This window comes from Helianthus annuus, chromosome 16 (genome assembly GCF_002127325.2).
Source record: "Helianthus annuus cultivar XRQ/B chromosome 16, HanXRQr2.0-SUNRISE, whole genome shotgun sequence".
In the NCBI taxonomy this organism is placed as follows: domain Eukaryota; kingdom Viridiplantae; phylum Streptophyta; class Magnoliopsida; order Asterales; family Asteraceae; genus Helianthus; species Helianthus annuus.
In genome coordinates, this window is record NC_035448.2 from 34,675,601 (window position 1) to 34,697,773 (window position 22,173).

At 36.5% G+C, this 22,173-nt stretch overlaps 3 long non-coding RNA genes across 5 annotated transcripts; all 3 read right to left on the bottom strand.

The window, feature by feature from the left end:
• Positions 1-5,460: 5,460 nt before the first annotated feature.
• LOC110917242 lies at positions 5,461-6,583 on the bottom strand. Its single transcript, XR_002580434.2, has 2 exons — positions 6,046-6,583; positions 5,461-5,910 (listed from the first exon to the last, which is right to left on the bottom strand). It is a non-coding gene; the product is annotated as an uncharacterized LOC110917242 (long non-coding RNA).
• A 3,686-nt stretch (positions 6,584-10,269) lies between these two features.
• LOC110917239 lies at positions 10,270-13,431 on the bottom strand. 3 transcript variants are annotated; one of them, XR_004883761.1, is made up of 4 exons: positions 12,786-13,430; positions 12,404-12,709; positions 11,187-11,263; positions 10,270-10,314 (listed from the first exon to the last, which is right to left on the bottom strand). It is a non-coding gene; the product is annotated as an uncharacterized LOC110917239 (long non-coding RNA). The 3 variants fall into 3 exon arrangements; XR_004883760.1 differs by having other exon boundaries at positions 10,299-10,314; positions 11,187-11,274; positions 12,786-13,431; XR_002580433.2 differs by lacking the exons at positions 10,270-10,314; positions 11,187-11,263 and having other exon boundaries at positions 12,260-12,709; positions 12,786-13,364.
• A 2,866-nt stretch (positions 13,432-16,297) lies between these two features.
• On the bottom strand, positions 16,298-18,259 carry LOC110916188. The gene is made up of 3 exons (XR_002579549.2): positions 17,871-18,259; positions 16,879-16,934; positions 16,298-16,452 (listed from the first exon to the last, which is right to left on the bottom strand). It is a non-coding gene; the product is annotated as an uncharacterized LOC110916188 (long non-coding RNA).
• Between the last annotated feature and the right edge of the window lie 3,914 nt (positions 18,260-22,173).

Genomic DNA, 22,173 nt, shown 5'->3' on the forward strand with positions numbered 1-22,173 from the left:
CTTTATATTGACTGCTTTTTCAAGTTGCTCCTCGTTTGGTTTTCTAGGAGAATACCCTTCCCAGATCGGAGGCGGACACTTGTTATAACTAACAGTCGATTTCTTACCAGTATCCTTTTTCTTTGACTTCTCATCCTGGAAAGCTTCCATACCTACAACAGTCGGATAAATTCGATCAATGAGATAATCAGAACTAGAATAGGTTTGTAATAAACGTCTAATTCTCTCATTCTCAATCCTTTCTGTCTCCAACTCTTGCTTCCATTTAGCACTTTCTTCGATGTAGAAGTTTATAGCTTTCTGCTTTTTCATCATAACAGCATTCATCATCGTTAGTGCTTGTTCTCTCTCTGAGTTTGTCTTTTGAAGACCAGTCACTGTTCTGTTTAAGACACCATAGGATTCTTTCACATAGTTGAGGTTGAACAGTAGTTGCTCTTTCTTTTTCTCATACTCAGCTATCATTTCGTCTTTGACTTTGCATTCTTTGCAAACTTCAAGACACTTTAAACATGGCTTGACAACTTCAACTATCTTTTCAACTTCAATCACTTTCTCAGCTTCAGTCACCTTTTCTTCTTCAACCTCCTGCTCAGTCTCAACAATCTCCTCAGCAACACTTTCAGCATTCATTTCCTGTTGTTCTTTGGCAGCTCGTTTCTCCTTCAGTTTTTCCAAGCGTTCTACAAAATAGAAATGAAAACTTTCAGGAGATAGATGAGATTTTGCAATATTAATATGTTTTTCTTCCTCATCATCACTACTGTCATCAGTTTGTGACTGATCAAACTGTACAGATTTTTCTGAAATATTATGTGATGAACCAGAAACAGATGGAGTTTGATCAAAAGCAACTTCTTTTTCTGAACTTGCATCACTTTGTACACTTTCATCTAGATTTTGTGAGTTTTCATCAGCACTTTCTGAGCTTTCATCAGAAATAACAGATTCTTCTTTCACATTCTTCACAGTCTCACCAATAGACTTCATCCATGCAGTAAACATATCAGGTTCTTTCATAATCTTTGCAATGAATGCTTTAAAATCTCCCTTTTCATCAACAAACATATCCCAGCTGAAGCCTTCAGGTAACTTTTCATCATCTTGATCTACTAAACAGGCTTTGCTATCAGGAGATATGTAATTGTTCCAGTTAAAATCAACCAAACATGCTCTCTTTGAATCCTCGATTCTTCTACCATGAGCCACCTGTGGTTCTTGCTGTTGTTGTTGACCAACTTGCTAATAAATGGCTTTCCGGTAGTAATCGTCTTTTCCAAACGGATTCTGAGCTCCACTAGCTTCTCTGTTCTTGCATTCTCGCTTGAAATGACCATTCTCCCTGCAACGAAAACAAGTAACTTTAGATTTATCAAAACCTAAAGTAGAAACATGTGCATCAAGAAAGTCATTTCTCCCAGTAATAAGCTTGAATTTTTCAGTCGTCTAAGAACACTAGCTAGACACCATTTGATATCCATCAATTCCATCTCTTTGGCGTCTATCTGATCGTAATCCTCCTTTGTAAGCATAGGATTCCCGATCCGGCCAGCAACTAGACCTTCATACGAAAGAAGCACAGAACCAAGTAAAGCCATGTGGTCTTTAGCAGTTTCTTCGGAAAAACTTTGGCCGTCTGGAAGATTCAAAGCGATGTTGCACTGGATCACATAACCATTTCCTGTCTTTGTGCTCTGAGAATGGAAACTCGTAGTTGACTCTTTCGGATTGACACTCGGAAATGAAGAGAATCCACTGCTGCTTTTATTTGAACCCTGATCAACCTTTTCTGTTGAATCTTCAGCACTAAAAGCAGTTTGAATTTTCGGACTTCTCTCAGCTTCTTGAACACAACCTTTGTAATACATCTTTACATCTTGTTGACCACTTGGACTATTCATCCTCGCGATCTTTTGTTGTTCCAGATCCTGACTTTCAATCTTTTCAATAAACTGAGAAATCGTTAATCCATCATAGACTCCGGTGTTTTTCAAAATCATCAAGTAAGTCCCCCACTCTTTCTGCGGTAATGCATCAGCTTGTTTGTCTACCCACTCTTCACGATCTTTTGTAATACTCAACATTGACATGGATCGCACTAAGTGGCAGTATCGTTTGATCAGCTTTTTCGTATCTTTTCCTGGTAGACTACTGAACAAATCAAACTCTTTCTTAAGCAACGCCTTCTTGCTCTTAATCATGTTTTCACTATCCTCTATTTTATTAGAATTATTTGGGATATTACTGTTATATATATCCTTCCTGCTCCCACCTTCTAGGCCCAAATTAAAGTTAAAAGAGGATTGGTCTTCCAAATTGGCCCTTGGCCTTTTTTTAGGTCGATTATTCTCCACTGGGCTCATGCCAGGGGATTGGGCTTTGATCTTGTGGGCCGCAAGAATGCAAGGTTTTTTGAGAGGTTTTCGAGAATTGTCTTTAGACAAAAAAGAAAAAATTAATTGTCCCCCATGTCAGGCAACCTTTCCTCTTTCCTAGGAATAGTCGACCCTGTCTTCTCTCTCTCCTGACTATTCACCTTTTCCACATCCATCTCGGAACTATCAACATTAATTTCCCCTTCCTCCTTCTCTTCCACCTTTTCATTTTCTCCGGAAACCATGTCTGGAGAGACTGCCGCCGGTCGATCTTCAGTCGTAGTCCTGCTGGCTGGAAAGTCAAGCTTCTCCGAATGCTCCACAAACCCCAGACAATCTGGTTCCCATTCCCCGGTTTCCTCCTGAATCCCAACTTTGAATTTTCGATCTCTCCATTTGAGAGTGACCGAATCACTGATTACATTTTCACCCCTAACCAAAATACCAACACATTCAGTAGATAAATCATCCTCTTCCATGTCCATCTGAGACGGATGCAACACCGGTCCGAATTGACCCGCAATATAGTCGAAAACCCAGTTTTCCAACAGATGGGGAGGGACACCGTGTATCATCAACCATGCGATTCTCTCGAATGGGAGAACTTGTCCTTCCCACGTCTCAAGCCGAAGGAACCACCTACTCCAGGCTTCTTTTCTATTCGTCATGTTTTCAGCTTCTATCTTGTTGGAAAATTTCAACATTAGTGTCATTCCTCCAATGTTGTTCATTCCTCCCAAGCCTTCGTCTTTCAACAGCCGTTTCAGCTCTTTCAACGTCTTAAAATCGATCACACGACCTACCAACGCCCTTCCGTATAACTCTTGGAATGCTCTCATCTCATCCTGTATATTAAGTAATTTACCTTTTCCGACCTCTCTAGCCGTTTTCCCACTCGAGCTCGACGCACCGTTATTGCCCACCATGTCACTAAAAGATAAACTGCCATTCTGATTGAACATAGTACTCTTTCGGGCATAAGTTGTTAGCAGGTTGTTTCTTAGGTTTCTTCTGTCACACCCCGAAATATCAGAGCTTGGCGTGACTGGACCGGTATCTTCATTGCACAGCCGAAGCAAATAAGCTAAGACTTCTAGAAAAAGAACGCCGCTAAGTACTTGAATTCCCATGGGTTCTCCTATTCCAACCGTTCCATAGTTTTGAAAATGCAACCTGAGAAAGAACATGCGAAAAAGTCAACATAAAGTTGAGCGAGTTCATAGTTTGTTTTGAAAAGATTTAAAATAAATCTTTTTGATAACCGGTTTTAAAGTTGCTGAGAAAATATAGTAAAATCATTTTCTTGGCATGATATATGAAAACTGTGAGTCTAGCCCACGAGAGTCTTTGTGCACTGCACGAGAGAGAATGGGCCAAGCCCAAACGAACCTTTGTAAGCAGGATCAGCGCGTCCTCTTACTTAGGCACAATTTGAAAAACGTTACCAAAGTTTATAAATCCATGTATTTCTGAGTTTCCATCAAATGAATCTTATGAACATATGAAAGTTTTAGTGTTGTAAATGGGTATGTAAAGCGTCTATGAACAGGTTGATCGTTAATGTTTCGCGAGGACATTAACGTATGCGGCGACATAGGAAGTACTCAACCTGTGTAGACGGTTTTTAGTGTCGAATCACCTCGACTGTGTCGAATCACCTCGACTGTGTGAATCACCTCGAGTGTGTCGAATCACCTTGACCGTGTGAACCACCTCGACTGTGTCGAATCACCTCGACTGTGTCGAATCCCCTCGACTATGTCGAATCACCTCGACTGTGTCGAATCACCTCGACTGTGTCGCCCGTACCCATTAGAAAATCATGCACGTTTCGTAAATAGGCGCGTGTTTTGTAAAACCGGTATGTTTGATCGAAATCATTCGTAAACCATTTAAGTTCCTTGAAATTCGTTCGCAACACGGTTTAGAAATATGAGTTTTCGTTCATCGAAAAGTTGTTTATTTTTGCAAAACTTGCATGTCTTTCCACCCCCGAAAACATTTATAAAATGTAAAACAGTAAAAAGTGGGGGTTATGAACTCACCTTGATGTTCCTGTGCAAAGCTAGCCTAGCGTAATTCCGTAGTGTCATTCCATGAATGTGAACTCGCTAGCGTGCAACTATGACATTCCTACGAAGGAACAATTATAAGTTTCTAGTATAACGACGTAGTTAAACTACGTGTTCGAGCTCTACCGAATCGTTAACTAAACGACTCTAAGGTAGTGTTATCTTGACTTAGAATAACCAATCTATGGTTATTTGATCCTGTTTATAATCGGGATAGAAACTAAGTCTCGAAAACGACTTAGTTTTCGAATGGTTTAGAATATATATATATATTTATATATTTAAATATAAATATACTTACGGCGTCGTGTTAGTTGTCGCGAATAGGAATACGTAGGTGGATAGCGGTTCGAGTAGTAGTAGTTGTCATAAGAGGGTAATAAATAAATATACATGTATATATAATATATATATATATATATATATATATATATATTTGAAACCTTGACGTTTATAACGAATATAAACAATTATTTTTGTTTAACATGAATATTCGGATCCTAAATAAATGAAATAAATATAAGGAATTATATTTATTTTATAAAAGTATACGAGTTAACGTCGTTTAAGATAAATATAAGCAGAAAGGCTTTCGAGTTTTTGGGAGTTTGAAATGTAACTTTCCGAATTTTCCGACCTTGAAATAAATATAACTAATACATTTATTTTATAAACGTATTCGAGTTTCAATGTTTTTTTATATAAATATAAACAACAATGTTTGTAAACAATTGACGGCGTTTGAAATAAAAGTATACGAAGTTTTTCTTTTCCGATTTGTCGATCCGTTGAAAACGCGTTTTACAAGTTGTGAAGTGTCGCCAAAAAAACTAGCATACCTTATAATTATTTTTATAAAACGCCTTGAATTCCGATAGGCGTCGTTTTTATAACAAAATAAGTTTCGTATGTCGGGTTTTTTTTTTTTTTTACAAAATTCGGGCAGAGTTTCCCCTGTTTTTGGACGCCCCCGACAACACAAGTTGTCGTTATTTTATCAAAATTCAATCGAATTCAATCAATAAAATCAATATATAAGATTTCTTCAATTATGTAAAAATGTAAAGTATACTCTAAGCGATTGGTTCGAGCTCGTTTCTCACGTATGATTAACGCTATAAAAATAACGTAAACGGAATCGCGTCGTTAGACTTTACCCATCTTCGTGTCGAAACATTGACTGAGTTGACTTGGTTGACTCGCTGAGTTGACCGAGTTGACTCGGTGTGACCGAGTCAACCCGAACCACGAACCGAACCGCCGACTTATGCTGACCGAACCAAACCATTGACCAGTTTGACTTGTCTTGACCGAACCCGTGTGAACCGAACCTAAATAATCCCCACTACCACAGCTGAATCTGGACCGAGTGAACACATGCTTTACCAAACCTCGACCTTGAAACCTGAACCGAGTCCATCTGAAGTTGAACATTTCTAACTGAACATCATCATCATCGACTACTGTAGACATCATAATCGGAAAAACACACCCGTTCAGATCTAAAAAAAAAAATCAAAAGGAAAGAGACTAATGCTTAACGGAAATTTGTCGGAATCCACCGTCGCCGCCGCCGTAGCGGCGACGCCGCTGCCTACCTCCGCCACTCTCTCTGTTTCTCGATCTCCCTCTGTCGCTCACGGGCCCACCATCGTCATCAACAACAAAATCACCACCACTGCCTCGAGTCGTCGGGCTCTGCTGCCACCGAAGTGCGCCGCCACCAATGGTGGTGGCCGGCGATTACCGAAGAGAAGAGGGGGGGTTCGGCTGTGGGTGTGGTGGTTACCGGAACAGACGTCGCCGGTCAGAAGTTCCCGATCTCCGGTCGTCTGTCGAGGGTATCGAGAGGAAGAGGATGAAGTGTTAAGGGTTGTGTGGCCGTGTATATTGAAAGACAGATAGAGAGATTTTGTGTTGTAGTAGTATTTAAATTGGGGCATGGTTTGTAGATTTAAAAATAAAATAAATCCATCATATCTGAATGTAATCATTAATAAACATGCAAGGCATGGAACAAACTCAAACAAAGAAGAAAAATCTACTAAAGGCATGGTGTGGGGATAGTTGTTCCACAGTAATGTCAACAGGTAGGATAGGATGTGGTGTGATGTAGGTTAATTGAGTATTTAGTAAGTTTTTGTTGGGTGTATAAAATATCCGCTTATTTATACCCACTATTTACTCGCTTTTACCACAACATAAAATAGATCCGTGAAGAAAATAAATATGATAGTGTCGGGTTGTATAAAAATATATTTTTATACGTTTGTGTCCGTATCACGCTAAGCGTATATCCCAAACATAGTTTACAATATACGTGTTGTAAACTTCAAATAATAACCAATATATATTTATAGTATTACACATTTAATAATACTATAGAGTGGGTTTCCAATTATTTAGACAATTATCAACGACTTTCGTGCGTGTCGGGTTAATTCGTTTGGGACCCGGTAATTTATAAAAGTTATCAAATGCAAAACTTGACACAAATGCAAAACTTGTCACAGGTAGACATTGCTATAAATATATAACGACCAAATAAATAAAACTACGCCTAAAATGTAAGATCACGATGCATCCAGATTCGGGTTGGTACGAAAATTATCCTTGATTTGTCGGTTGCGTTAAAACGCGTAAAATGCTTCGGTTGTCGTTTCTTGTCCGTTTTTTTATTCGATTTCGACTGCGGATATTAGAATTTAATTACAAAGCTAAATATATCATAATATTTCAATTTTGAAGGTAATACACGAGTCCGGTGCTTCCGTTTTGTTGTCGGTGTGTTCCTGAAGTCGCGTTTTTCGCTCACATTTGCTTTTTGTAACGTTCGAAAGCACAATAAATTCGCAAAACCTAATCTATATGTATAAGTCAAACGTATAAACTTCGTATTTGTCGGCGTGATCAGTATTTTGTCCAGTGTCAGTTCGTTACCGCTTATCATACAGCCGTTTTTCCGCAAATCATCATTTGCGTACTGTAAATCAAACAGGTGTTCCTAAGCATTCCAAAGCCTAATTAAGTTAATTTGTGCCTTAAACAATATTTAATATCGCCTTAAACGTTTGTTAATCATGTAATTAAAAGGCGTAGATTACCGGTTGTCACATTCTCCCCCTGTTGCAGAAATTTCGTCCTCGAAATTTAGACTATGTTATCTCCTCAAAGTTGTTCCGTTCCTAGGTAAGTCCCAATAATACCAATGTGAATGACCGCGTAATCGAATCAAGACTTATTTCGATTACGTGAATGTAAGGACATTTTGCATCAATAAGAACCCAACGGTTCAACTGAGTTTGTTCCAGAAATCGAAGTCAAGTGAACGAAGTGTAGTGATACTATCACCAATGTGAGTAAGTTTACGGGGGTCCAACAAAAGAGGATTCTCGGCCAATAGAGTTCCAAATGAACGTTGGTAATATGCAAATCAATTTTGGAACAATCAAATTTTCTACCAACAGAAACTTGCGTTGGTTGTTGTATGATTGAAACTCGAATTCAACAAGCTCAAATAAATAGAATCATAAAAATGATTTGTCAACTATCGAACCAATAAATGAATAAGATAAAATCAAGGTGTTGACATTGTTGAGTTGCAAGGATACACCGAAACGAAATACAACCGAACCTGATGTATCATCGTCTTAATACATAATTGCATTAGAACTATTTAAACGATTTGTCAAACAACGAGCATACGTAGTTTCGCATGGAGTGGTTGATCATGATTAGCACAAGCTACAAGTTTATATCGACGCCACAAGGTGTCGTAGTGAATGAAATAATTCAACAATAGCGGTGATCGAACAAGTATCACCTGTGTTTTGCATGAAACGCTCGGTTATGATTAGCCCAAGCTACAAGTTTGTACCGACACCACAAGGTGTCGTAGTGATTGAAATAATTCAGCAATAGCGGTGATCAAACAAATATCACCGTGTTTGAAATCAAATGGAGGCTCAACGAAGTAAATTTGAAAGCTCGTTCCAACCAATCTCATAGAATTTTCAATTGATAATGAAACAAATAAACAATGTTTTCGAGCGAAGATGAAATGCAATTGAATATCACAAAATGTTCGCTCGATGATGGAAGAACAGTTAGAAGGTACACCAGAGTATAACATGAATTCGTGTACCATTATCTTAACACACGATTGTATTATGACTGATTTAGTATGATAAATCGACAAAGTGGACTTAATATAAATAAACAAATAAATAAATAATTAAATCCGTACATGAGGTAAGCAATGAGATTAGCGCAAGCTTCAAATTTGTGAAAAACGACACCACAAGGTGATCGTGATCAAAGAAACAATTCAATGAAGTCGAAGACCAAACAAGCATGTATGGTTCAAAGCAAATGAAGTGCTTGTTGAGATTATTTCGAATATGATGGCCACAATCCATCATATGGAATCTTGAATCGAATGTGTATTACGAGCAAGTTCGATCAATTGAACTTGGTAGAAACACAATCCAACAATAAAATCATGTATCAATAAGATAGTTTCGACATGGCCACAACGAAAAACCATGTATACCATTCAAAAGAAAATGAGTTTTCCAAGAAATTTGTCGACTCGATATCAAAGAGTCAACATTATGCAATAATGTGGTTTAACTAGATCACAATGCAAGGAGTGAAGGTAGCGAAATAATATTTAAACTTGATAAACCAACAATTTCAAGTGAAGCCACATGCTTAACAAACAACGCATGTGTAACATATGAATTCGTCAAGAATGAAGCAAATGAATATTCGATATTATGAAAGAAAATTTTGGTGATGCAAGGATCATTAGGGGGAGTAGAAATATGAAAGTCCACTCGCTATATGCAAAAGTCAGAATTTCAACAAAAGAAGTTTAAGGACTTTACCTGGAACTTCGTGTGATGGTCGGTTGTTAGGTGACATTACCATGGAATGTCGAACATAGCGTAGTCGCCATTAATGAAGTAGGGAGAATGCGAAGACATGTGACTTATTTGCAGCGCCAAACATCTACCTCAGCGAGATTCATGTTGTTTGCCGGATCACATGGCAAAGTGTCGTATTGCGGTCGGTAGTTCTCCCGCTGCCGGGATTTGCATCGTTGTTATCGTGACCATTTGTGGCTTCCCCAAGGCCTTGCCTCGAAAGTCGTGTGTGATGTACTTCGACGTCCGCTGACGTATAGTTTAAGTTTCACGTATATTCGCGCACTAGCGTTTCGTTCCGCGTAGAAGGTGATGTGCTCCGACATCCGTTGACGTATAGTTTGAGTTTCATGTATCATCGTGCACTAGCGTTTCGTTCCACGTAGGTTACCTGCTCGGGTAAGTCAAATAGCATAGACGACATAATATAATGGCGTTTGCTCGAGTTAATAATCGCAGTTTCTAAGTGAGGACCTCTAATGAGTTTCGACGTAAGTTTTCCAAAGGTCCTAAATGCATGTTATCCAAAACTCTCAAAGTTTTGCTTACTATATGTAATCGTTTCATGTACCGTGTATCCAACACAACGCGTGTGTATGTTTAAAACCAAAAGTGTTGACTCATTGTTTTCGGCAACGGTTGGAAACCCATATTCAGTCCTAGGCGTTCTGTATGTGTCCAAGTCTTAATAATCTAAGTTCCCAGAGGAAGTAAGGTTAAAGCCTAGGTATCTCTACAGAAACCTAATTCGCTGAAACCTAATGCTCTGATACCAATCTGTCACACCCCGAAATATCAGAGCTTGGCGTGACTGGACCGGTATCTTCATTGCACAGCGGAAGCAAATAAGCTAAGACTTCTAGAAAAAGAACGCCGCTAAGTACTTGAATTCCCATGGGTTCTCCTATTCCAACCGTTCCATAGTTTTGAAAATGCAACCTGAGAAAGAACATGCGAAAAAGTCAACATAAAGTTGAGCGAGTTCATAGTTTGTTTTGAAAAGATTTAAAATAAATCTTTTTGATAACCGGTTTTAAAGTTGCTGAGAAAATATAGTAAAATCATTTTCTTGGCATGATATATGAAAACTGTGAGTCTAGCCCACGAGAGTCTTTGTGCACTGCACGAGAGAGAATGGGCCAAGCCCAAACGAACCTTTGTAAGCAGGATCAGCGCGTCCTCTTACTTAGGCACAATTTGAAAAACGTTACCAAAGTTTATAAATCCATGTATTTCTGAGTTTCCATCAAATGAATCTTATGAACATATGAAAGTTTTAGTGTTGTAAATGGGTATGTAAAGCGTCTATGAACAGGTTGATCGTTAATGTTTCGCGAGGACATTAACGTATGCGGCGACATAGGAAGTACTCAACCTGTGTAGACGGTTTTTAGTGTCGAATCACCTCGACTGTGTCGAATCACCTCGACTGTGTGAATCACCTCGAGTGTGTCGAATCACCTTGACCGTGTGAATCACCTCGACTGTGTCGAATCACCTCGACTGTGTCGAATCCCCTCGACTATGTCGAATCACCTCGACTGTGTCGAATCACCTCGATTGTGTCGCCCGTACCCATTAGAAAATCATGCACGTTTCGTAAATAGGCGCGTGTTTTGTAAAACCGGTATGTTTGATCGAAATCATTCGTAAACCATTTAAGTTCCTTGAAATTCGTTCGCAACACGGTTTAGAAATATGAGTTTTCGTTCATCGAAAAGTTGTTTATTTTTGCAAAACTTGCATGTCTTTCCACCCCCGAAAACATTTATAAAATGTAAAACAGTAAAAAGTGGGGGTTATGAACTCACCTTGATGTTCCTGTGCAAAGCTAGCCTAGCGTAATTCCGTAGTGTCATTCCATGAATGTGAACTCGCTAGCGTGCAACTATGACATTCCTACGAAGGAACAATTATAAGTTTCTAGTATAACGACGTAGTTAAACTACGTGTTCGAGCTCTACCGAATCGTTAACTAAACGACTCTAAGGTAGTGTTATCTTGACTTAGAATAACCAATCTATGGTTATTTGATCCTGTTTATAATCGGGATAGAAACTAAGTCTCGAAAACGACTTAGTTTTCGAATGGTTTAGAATATATATATATTTATATATTTAAATATAAATATACTTACGGCGTCGTGTTAGTTGTCGCGAATAGGAATACGTAGGTGGATAGCGGTTCGAGTAGTAGTAGTTGTCATAAGAGGGTAATAAATAAATATACATGTATATATAATATATATATATATATATATATATATATATATATATATATATATATATATATATATATATATATATTTGAAACCTTGACGTTTATAACGAATATAAACAATTATTTTTGTTTAACATGAATATTCGGATCCTAAATAAATGAAATAAATATAAGGAATTATATTTATTTTATAAAAGTATACGAGTTAACGTCGTTTAAGATAAATATAAGCAGAAAGGCTTTCGAGTTTTTGGGAGTTTGAAATGTAACTTTCCGAATTTTCCGACCTTGAAATAAATATAACTAATACATTTATTTTATAAACGTATTCGAGTTTCAATGTTTTTTTATATAAATATAAACAACAATGTTTGTAAACAATTGACGGCGTTTGAAATAAAAGTATACGAAGTTTTTCTTTTCCGATTTGTCGATCCGTTGAAAACGCGTTTTACAAGTTGTGAAGTGTCGCCAAAAAAACTAGCATACCTTATAATTATTTTTATAAAACGCCTTGAATTCCGATAGGCGTCGTTTTTATAACAAAATAAGTTTCGTATGTCGGGTTTTTTTTTTTTTTTTACAAAATTCGGGCAGAGTTTCCCCTGTTTTTGGACGCCCCCGACAACACAAGTTGTCGTTATTTTATCAAAATTCAATCGAATTCAATCAATAAAATCAATATATAAGATTTCTTCAATTATGTAAAAATGTAAAGTATACTCTAAGCGATTGGTTCGAGCTCGTTTCTCACGTATGATTAACGCTATAAAAATAACGTAAACGGAATCGCGTCGTTAGACTTTACCCATCTTCGTGTCGAAACATTGACTGAGTTGACTTGGTTGACTCGCTGAGTTGACCGAGTTGACTCGGTGTGACCGAGTCAACCCGAACCACGAACCGAACCGCCGACTTATGCTGACCGAACCAAACCATTGACCAGTTTGACTTGTCTTGACCGAACCCGTGTGAACCGAACCTAAATAATCCCCACTACCACAGCTGAATCTGGACCGAGTGAACACATGCTTTACCAAACCTCGACCTTGAAACCTGAACCGAGTCCATCTGAAGTTGAACATTTCTAACTGAACATCATCATCATCGACTACTGTAGACATCATAATCGGAAAAACACACCCGTTCAGATCTAAAAAAAAATCAAAAGGAAAGAGACTAATGCTTACCGGAAATTTGTCGGAATCCACCGTCGCCGCCGCCGTAGCGGCGACGCCGCTGCCTACCTCCGCCACTCTCTCTGTTTCTCGATCTCCCTCTGTCGCTCACGGGCCCACCATCGTCATCAACAACAAAATCACCACCACTGCCTCGAGTCGTCGGGCTCTGCTGCCACCGAAGTGTGCCGCCACCAATGGTGGTGGCCGGCGATTACCGAAGAGAAGAGGGGGGGTTCGGCTGTGGGTGTGGTGGTTACCGGAACAGACGTCGCCGGTCAGAAGTTCCCGATCTCCGGTCGTCTGTCGAGGGTATCGAGAGGAAGAGGATGAAGTGTTAAGGGTTGTGTGGCCGTGTATATTGAAAGACAGATAGAGAGATTTTGTGTTGTAGTAGTATTTAAATTGGGGCATGGTTTGTAGATTTAAAAATAAAATAAATCCATCATATCTGAATGTAATCATTAATAAACATGCAAGGCATGGAACAAACTCAAACAAAGAAGAAAAATCTACTAAAGGCATGGTGTGGGGATAGTTGTTCCACAGTAATGTCAACAGGTAGGATAGGATGTGGTGTGATGTAGGTTAATTGAGTATTTAGTAAGTTTTTGTTGGGTGTATAAAATATCCGCTTATTTATACCCACTATTTACTCGCTTTTACCACAACATAAAATAGATCCGTGAAGAAAATAAATATGATAGTGTCGGGTTGTATAAAAATATATTTTTATACGTTTGTGTCCGTATCACGCTAAGCGTATATCCCAAACATAGTTTACAATATACGTGTTGTAAACTTCAAATAATAACCAATATATATTTATAGTATTACACATTTAATAATACTATAGAGTGGGTTTCCAATTATTTAGACAATTATCAACGACTTTCGTGCGTGTCGGGTTAATTCGTTTGGGACCCGGTAATTTATAAAAGTTATCAAATGCAAAACTTGACACAAATGCAAAACTTGTCACAGGTAGACATTGCTATAAATATATAACGACCAAATAAATAAAACTACGCCTAAAATGTAAGATCACGATGCATCCAGATTCGGGTTGGTACGAAAATTATCCTTGATTTGTCGGTTGCGTTAAAACGCGTAAAATGCTTCGGTTGTCGTTTCTTGTCCGTTTTTTTATTCGATTTCGACTGCGGATATTAGAATTTAATTACAAAGCTAAATATATCATAATATTTCAATTTTGAAGGTAATACACGAGTCCGGTGCTTCCGTTTTGTTGTCGGTGTGTTCCTGAAGTCGCGTTTTTCGCTCACATTTGCTTTTTGTAACGTTCGAAAGCACAATAAATTCGCAAAACCTAATCTATATGTATAAGTCAAACGTATAAACTTCGTATTTGTCGGCGTGATCAGTATTTTGTCCAGTGTCAGTTCGTTACCGCTTATCATACAGCCGTTTTTCCGCAAATCATCATTTGCGTACTGTAAATCAAACAGGTGTTCCTAAGCATTCCAAAGCCTAATTAAGTTAATTTGTGCCTTAAACAATATTTAATATCGCCTTAAACGTTTGTTAATCATGTAATTAAAAGGCGTAGATTACCGGTTGTCACATCTTCTGTTGTTGTTGATAATTATACTGCTTTCCAGACTGCACCTTTTCTGGCTGAACATCACCAAATATTCTGACATTTTCAGCAGCGAACTTGGCGATGTTTGCCCGGATTTTGTGCTTCCCCATCTTCACCCCGTTGATTCTTTGTTCAATCTCCTTAGCCTTCTTCACCTCCTTAAATGTAATAAATCCAAACCGATTACCTTCCTTGTCCTTCTTTCTACCGATATAAGTTACGACAACCTCTCCAAATTCCCCCATGAATTGAGACACCTCCCACGGGGTACACCCATTCGGAAGATTAGTAACATAGAACTTGGTTACGTCTTCCCAATCTTTCTTCCCCTTGTCACTGGTTTTGTTCCGACGCGCCGAGATACCATGCCACGGTTCTACAGTTTCTCTCCCTCCTTCCTCCAAATTTGGTTTAACCTTATTATTAGTTACTAAATTTAAATATAAATTACACTCGAAAATGATTTCCTACTATATACAATTCGATAAAAAAATTAACTATTTGATAAGTTAGGAAAGATATAAATATTATATTTGTTTTTAATCTTAATGACTCACTTACGCATTTTAAATCAAATCTTATAATTTGGAAATGATTAATTACGAAATTTAAATTTGAATTAGAGTCGAAACCATTTACTACTTCAAAAATTTTAAATTCAATCCAATTGATAATTAAGTAAAAAATTAGTTATTATATTTGCTTTTAATGTTAATGAGACTATTATGTTTTTAACATCAAATATTAGTTCATAATTAAAGAAAGATTTAAATACATATTCATGATTTGAGCAAACTTTAAACCATATGTTGAAACCCTTGTGTTTTCCCTCCTAAACACAATAACAATGGATTAAGAGATTGCCATGTGGCACTTAATAGTCTAAGTGAACGCCAAATATCCTGAGATGGTTTTGAATTATTATAATTTATAGATAGTGCGGCTACATGAGAAAATTTGATAACAGCATTAACAGGAACAACAAAGTGAACTCATGGGCGGCCAACTCGTAGCGAGGTGGCCTCACCTTTTTGAAGGGACTCCACTCCCGCATCGACGCGTTGTGTACGCCTGTTTGTATCTTTTTTAGATGAGGAGTTGATTGATATTCGTCTTTATGATTTTCGATCAAATATAACATATTTTGTTTTTATTCAAATATAAACATAAGTAAACTTAAGTAAAGCTGCCAAGTATAATAAATCAGAATAGAAACACATTCGGTCTTTTACTCTTGTAAAGTTGTAGATATATAGGAGGATCATTAAACACTTGATTGAATACTTTTGTAATTATATAATGGAACACATATAAACATAATATGTAATATTCGGCCCCTCGCACCATCAATATTGTTCTTTTTGGCCCCGATGGATTGCCCATCCAGGAACTCACAGCTTTGTTTTTTGTCACCCCGATGGAGACTTCCCAGGAGGTCACCCATCCTAGTACTACTCCCACCTGAGCACACTTAACTTTGGAGTTTTCATGTGCTCCACAACCAACTAAGCCCAAAACGCATTGGTGATTTAAGAGGCGGGGAATGTCTTATGCGCCAAGAATCTCTCATGGCCACGGCCGATGTGAGATTTGCCTAGGGTGTCACAATGGTCCATGTTAATCTTTGGTTAGTCGATACCGATACATAATACCTACTACAGTATCTAGGCCAGCAGAGAATCCAGAAACAGATGCATCCATGGAGTTCAACATGCTAGTCAGCTTGATCTAGTTCCGGTATAGGACGTGTATGATTGATGGTGATGCCGAATTCAAAGGGTGATGAATTCGTGGTTATGGAGAGAGGGGAGGTCGAGATTATGTGTGATGTTATGATAAGAGTCTAACCTAAAATCATCTCTAGTGTAACACCCCAACCCGGCTTGGGTTGACAGGTCACTTATGCAGTGTATCAGTGGTCAGAAGATGATTCCATAAATTGTAAAACTTTACATTATTTCAAATAAGTCAAATATTGTAAGAAAAAAAAAAACACTATAAATCTTTTTAAAAATCCATGTGCGTCTTTAATCCCTCGAGCCATCCGTCCAAATCTTCCCGAATATTCCTTGTAACCTAACGTACATGAGAAGAAAAATGTACGCCTGAGTAAACGAGGTTTACTCAGTGGGACAACAACAATAAAGTATACAATTTCCTAACAAAATATACATATCACAATATACGTATAACACATTCAGTTAGTCACCTTCAGTGTGTCACATTCAGTAGTTCAATGCGTAGTCAGTTCATATTCAGTGCGTCACATAATCACATTCAATAGTTCACATTCAGTTTTTCAGCGCGTCACCTTTCGGTGCGACACAATCAATAATTCAGTGCGTCATATTCGATATTTGCCAATAACATAATTATATATATATAACTATAATAACACATAATCTTAAAGATCACAAAAGCATAAAATAACAAATCTAAATCTCCAACTACGAGGTAGTGAAAACTTAAATTCGTGCACATAAGTTGTTCAAGAGTCCGTACCTTGGTTGTGTAGATCCAACTCGGGCAATTATAACACCTCACTCAACAATGACAACCTACATCACGGTCGTACTTAACTTATAAGAACGAATCATGTATTTATATATTTACCAAATGTCGACTTGGATTCGAATTGCTTTACTTGTATACCCATTTCAACATCTCGAGTTATCTCTAAATATTTACTATATCGAAATTTTAATATACGTGTATATACATATATATACACTATGTATGTATAGATAGTGATAAGAATAATACTAGCTTTTAGTATGAAATAATAGTTAAATTCATCTAAATATTGAAGGTTAACTAACAACACATGCTTTTACTTATTTATTTATTTTTAAAGAAAACTAGTGGAGTTTAATTACCTTAAAAATATATAAAAGATTGATTCACTTAAAAGCATTTTGACTTGTTTATCTAGTTATGAAACTAATATTAGAAATTCCTTTTTCAACGTAAATTTTATTATTATTATTATTATTATTATTATTATTATTATTATTATTATTATTAATATGGACATATAGATTAAAAAAAAGTGACTAGTTTGGTGGTCGTGAAGTAAAATAACAATATTGTGAAGGGTGGGATTAGAACCCATAACCATGTACATTGTCTAATAAGCTCACCCCATATTGTTTTAAAGTCTTGTATTATTATTTATCTTAAACTTAAATGTCATGTCTTTATAACTAAATTTATTTGTTAAACTTTGAGCTTAACAGAATGCCATTTACTCTATTTTAACAGTCCAAGTGAGAGTGCAGGTTGTTAAGAAACCATAAAAAATGTGGACCAAAATACTTATTTGAGAAATATCTCATCCAATTACATGTTTATTTTAAATTCTTATAATATATCATTATATCATCTTCTTTTAAAGCAACTAGGCTATTATGAGCAGCTTGTTAAATCCCAGAACCCACAACTTTGTTTCAGAAACAGAGACAACCACTCGACATATTCAACGGTAGGATTTTTACCTGCGCACAACGGAGATTGAAGTTGGCGACGTGGAGATGTGTACGGTGGCAAAGACGTGCGGTGGCGGCGGTGCTCGGAGTCGTTGCAGTCTTCAGAAAACACAATGGCGGCGGTAAGGTTTGGTTTTTGGGTGGTTCCGTTTCTTTTTATACGATAATAACGGTGGAGGAAACAAGCTTGGTTCACATGGTTGTTAAGGTGGTGAATAAGTGGTGGGTGGCGGTAGGGCTTCGGTGATCGGTCTCCTGGAACTCGACACGAAAGAGATCTACTACAGATTTGGCAAGTGAATGGTGACCCAAGTATTTATTTATAAAGTATGAAGGAAGCTTGGTTACTTGCAAATTTGGCAAGTTGGAATGGTAGGGGTTGCTTTGAGTGTTGTAAGGTAAAGAAATAACCAGAAGGTACATGGACATGGGATGGTGTGAGTGCAATTATAAGCATGGTGGCTTGTGTCAGCAACTTGCTTGGGGGATGTGGCTACTCTTTGTTTCTAGAGCCAAAAGTCAACAACTCCTTTTCTTTTCATTGTGTTCAAACACACATATAATCCTTTTGTAGATTAAAAATATTATATTATAATATATATAATTATTACGAATGATACATATGTATGAAATTTTTTTTTTCTATTAACATATCCATCTTATTAACTAACTTGTTTAAGTTTAGTATTATTCCTAGTTTTATTTTATTAATTTAATGTTTTAATCAAAATTTATTACATTAAGCAACTATTATTAATATATATATATTTTTTTTGTTAAACATGTCATATTCATATCTAATTGCGGGTATTTCATCTAGTCATCTCCTTAAATACACCAAAGGGGAGACCTTTATTAGTAAATAAGGGTAATATGACCATTATTAACTAATATTAATAAGGTATATGTATTATTTTGATCCAATATCATATAAATGATTATAATGGCCATATATATTAAATATAATAAATATATTTAATCTTGCATTCTCCCACTTAGCCGAGTAATCATTTATTCTAAGTATTAAATAAGTCGGATCAGAAGTTAATACTCATTTTAGCTTTAAACCAAGAACCATAGTAGAGAATACAGTCGTTGAGTCATCATTCAACTCAGGACCCTCATTACGTAACAATTTAAAACCTAACAATTATGAACAAAATTTAAAAGTAAGCCATTTAAAGATTTGATTTGTATTTATATTTGTCTATATGTCATTATGTTAGCAGAACATATCTTAGAGACAAAAAAAATCGAAACTTATGAGGAAAATTAATAGTTAATCATTCATAGTACGATATGCAGTTATACATGGTCATTAGTTAAAACTTGTCTCGATTATAAACGTGTTTAATAAGACTTATGGGTAATAGAACTTCAATTATAGGATCCTTAAGCATATCATGGATGTATTCGATACAAATATTTAGTTTCCTCAATTCTTTCATAAATAAATAATTAATTTCGTATCGAAAAGTAATGCAGCACTCGAACTGTTACTGTTCGAGGAGACATGGTAGCTAACTACATCACAGTAAGTCTTTAATATATTATTTTACGAAGTTAATAAACTTATAAATCCACTGATAAATTTTCAACAACATTTAGTGACCATTGCTTTGTGATTAGCAACATATTATTTCAATAGAACTTAGGTTGTTGTTATCAATTCATTATGACTCTCCCATGAGATAAGTTTTGTCTGTGACATTAGGATATACCCTAAAATTACATTTTGTCATCTTTGAATATTACAAAGTTAGAGTAATCAATCAGTTTGAGTTCTCACTTCTTATTTAAATTATAGTCTCTCGTTTCCTTTAAAGATATCGTAATACTCTATACTTCACATTAATATAGACATATCTAGTGTGTTGCAAAGTGAGTAATATCTAAACGAGTATAAACTTCAACCTACATAAGGCTTTTAATTAATAAAGCATAAGTAAATAATCTCACTAATTGTAATGCCCTGCCCTTTCATACTTTCTATATTTAGAAACCTTTGCTTATAATTCTATTTTTCGAAACTTTGTATTCTTGTAATTCGTCGTTTCATTGTAATCGTTGTAAAATCCGAGACTTGAATCATAATGGAAATTCGTATTTTCTTCAGCTACATGTTATACACATTTCATACATGCTTATACGATCAAACTTGTTAATCATATGAATCTTTATTTACAACTTGTACAAAATACGTCAAACTTGTAAACATGTGTCTTATATGCTAAATAACACAATTTCGGCACTTATTCTCGACAAATATACATGTTAATACTTGTTTTATGTTTGGTTTATGACCCATTTATATAACATACCTTGAAATATGATAATCGTGCTTAAAACACCCAAATTACACCTAAAAACATCGAACTAGGAAGTCTAGGGGTGCGAAATGTAAAAACAACAAACTTTTGCCTCGAACCCGGGCTCTCACCGGCTGCGACCCGCCCTAGGGGGTCTACGCGGGCCGCGAGGCCATCTGGCCGAGACAAACATGACCAGCTCGTATTTTGGGCGGGTTTTTGTGTTTTGTTTGAGTTTTGAACTTGTTTTATGCATTTAATACACACCAAACCCAACCCTAATCACTTCCCTATAAAACCCACACCTCTTCCAAGCATTTTCCACTTTACAACTCTCACATTTTACTCCCAAATCAGTCTCAAACATTGCTGGAAATCAAAACTTGGATAGATTCATAACAAGTTCTTCAAGTGAGCATATCTCACTCATTTGTCTTTTGCTTTGATTCTTTTTCCTACTCACTTTGATTGACCTTAGGGACATTTCCACAGGTTTTCCATGGAAAACAAAGGTCTAGAATGTCACCAAAAAGGCTCCAAAGTGGACTGAACTTTCTGTTTTTGATTTAACCATTGTTAAACTTAGTTAAACTTGAGTTATCTCATCTCATTCCTATGTCATTATGCTCATAATCAATTGAATGGTTAGTTGGGCTTAAAAACAAGGTTGATACATGTAAAATCAGAGGTGTAAACCTCATAAACTTTCTGTTTTGGTTAGGGTTTTTACCCATAACTGATGTTCAAGCTTAAAGCTTGATGATTGTGTGATTTAGGATTAGCTTGCGTTATCCTACTTGAAAATCCACACATTGCTTGATGTTTTCCCATAGATTAGTTGTTCTTATTCCTTTGTTACTTGTAAGTTCATGACCCTCCTTGTTGTTTATAACAACAAGAGTAGTGGTGAACAAAGAGGTACCTAAATGGAAGACTTGTTCTTCCTACCTCATGCATGATTTGTATGAATTCTAAAGAGGTTCCTAAATGGGGGATTCATCCCTCTACCTCATGCTTGACCAATATGACATATTAATATCCATTTAACCTATATAATATATTCAAACAACCAAACCCTTGCTGATGAACTAGTGGTCATTTGTCAAGGTGTTAGGTTACATCATCTTAGGCCTTGATAACTTGTCATGATTCTAATGGAACTTTGTTCCATAAAAACATTTAAACTCTTTCGAGTTTCATAGTGCCAAGAACAAGTGTCATGTGTGCTAGATGATTATTTTCATATGTAAACTTTCATGTATTTGAAACTCCGAATCTATAATCTTCCGTTAACTCCCAATACTCACACACCTATGTTTCTTCGTGTAGAATGACAAGGTGTTCTGTCACACCCTGACTTTTGCAGCAGCGTGATTATGTGTGACTTGATTAATATCATTGCCTTCAATTATAACAACAACTATATGATAAAACCATAGATGGTCATCCATTAAATTAAGATTAAAAACATCACAAACATCATGGTTTGAAACATAGACTTAATTTCAAATTTTACAAACCATACGAATTGTTTAGAGTTCCCTAAGGACTCATCAAAAGACTCTAAATAAAATCAAGCTTTGGTAGATGTGTCTCGTCCAGGATAAGACACACTAACCAAACCCTAGGACAGCGGATGACATCCCTTATTCTTAATGCAACTTGAAACATCCAAACGCCCGCCAGATCCACTTTTAACTCCCTGAAATAGATGTACTTTGAAAACATCAACAAAAGGCGAGCGAGTTCATGTGTTTGTTTGTGTGTATGAATGAAACCTTGTAATCATTGTATGTATGTATGTATGTATGTATGTATGTATGTATGTATGTATGTATGTATGTATGTATGTATGTATGTATGTATGTATGTATGTATGTATGTATGTATGTATGTATGTATGTATGTATGTATGTATGTATGTATGTATGTATGTATGTATGTATGTATGTATGTATGTATGTATGTATGTATGTATGTATGTATGTATGTATGTATGTATG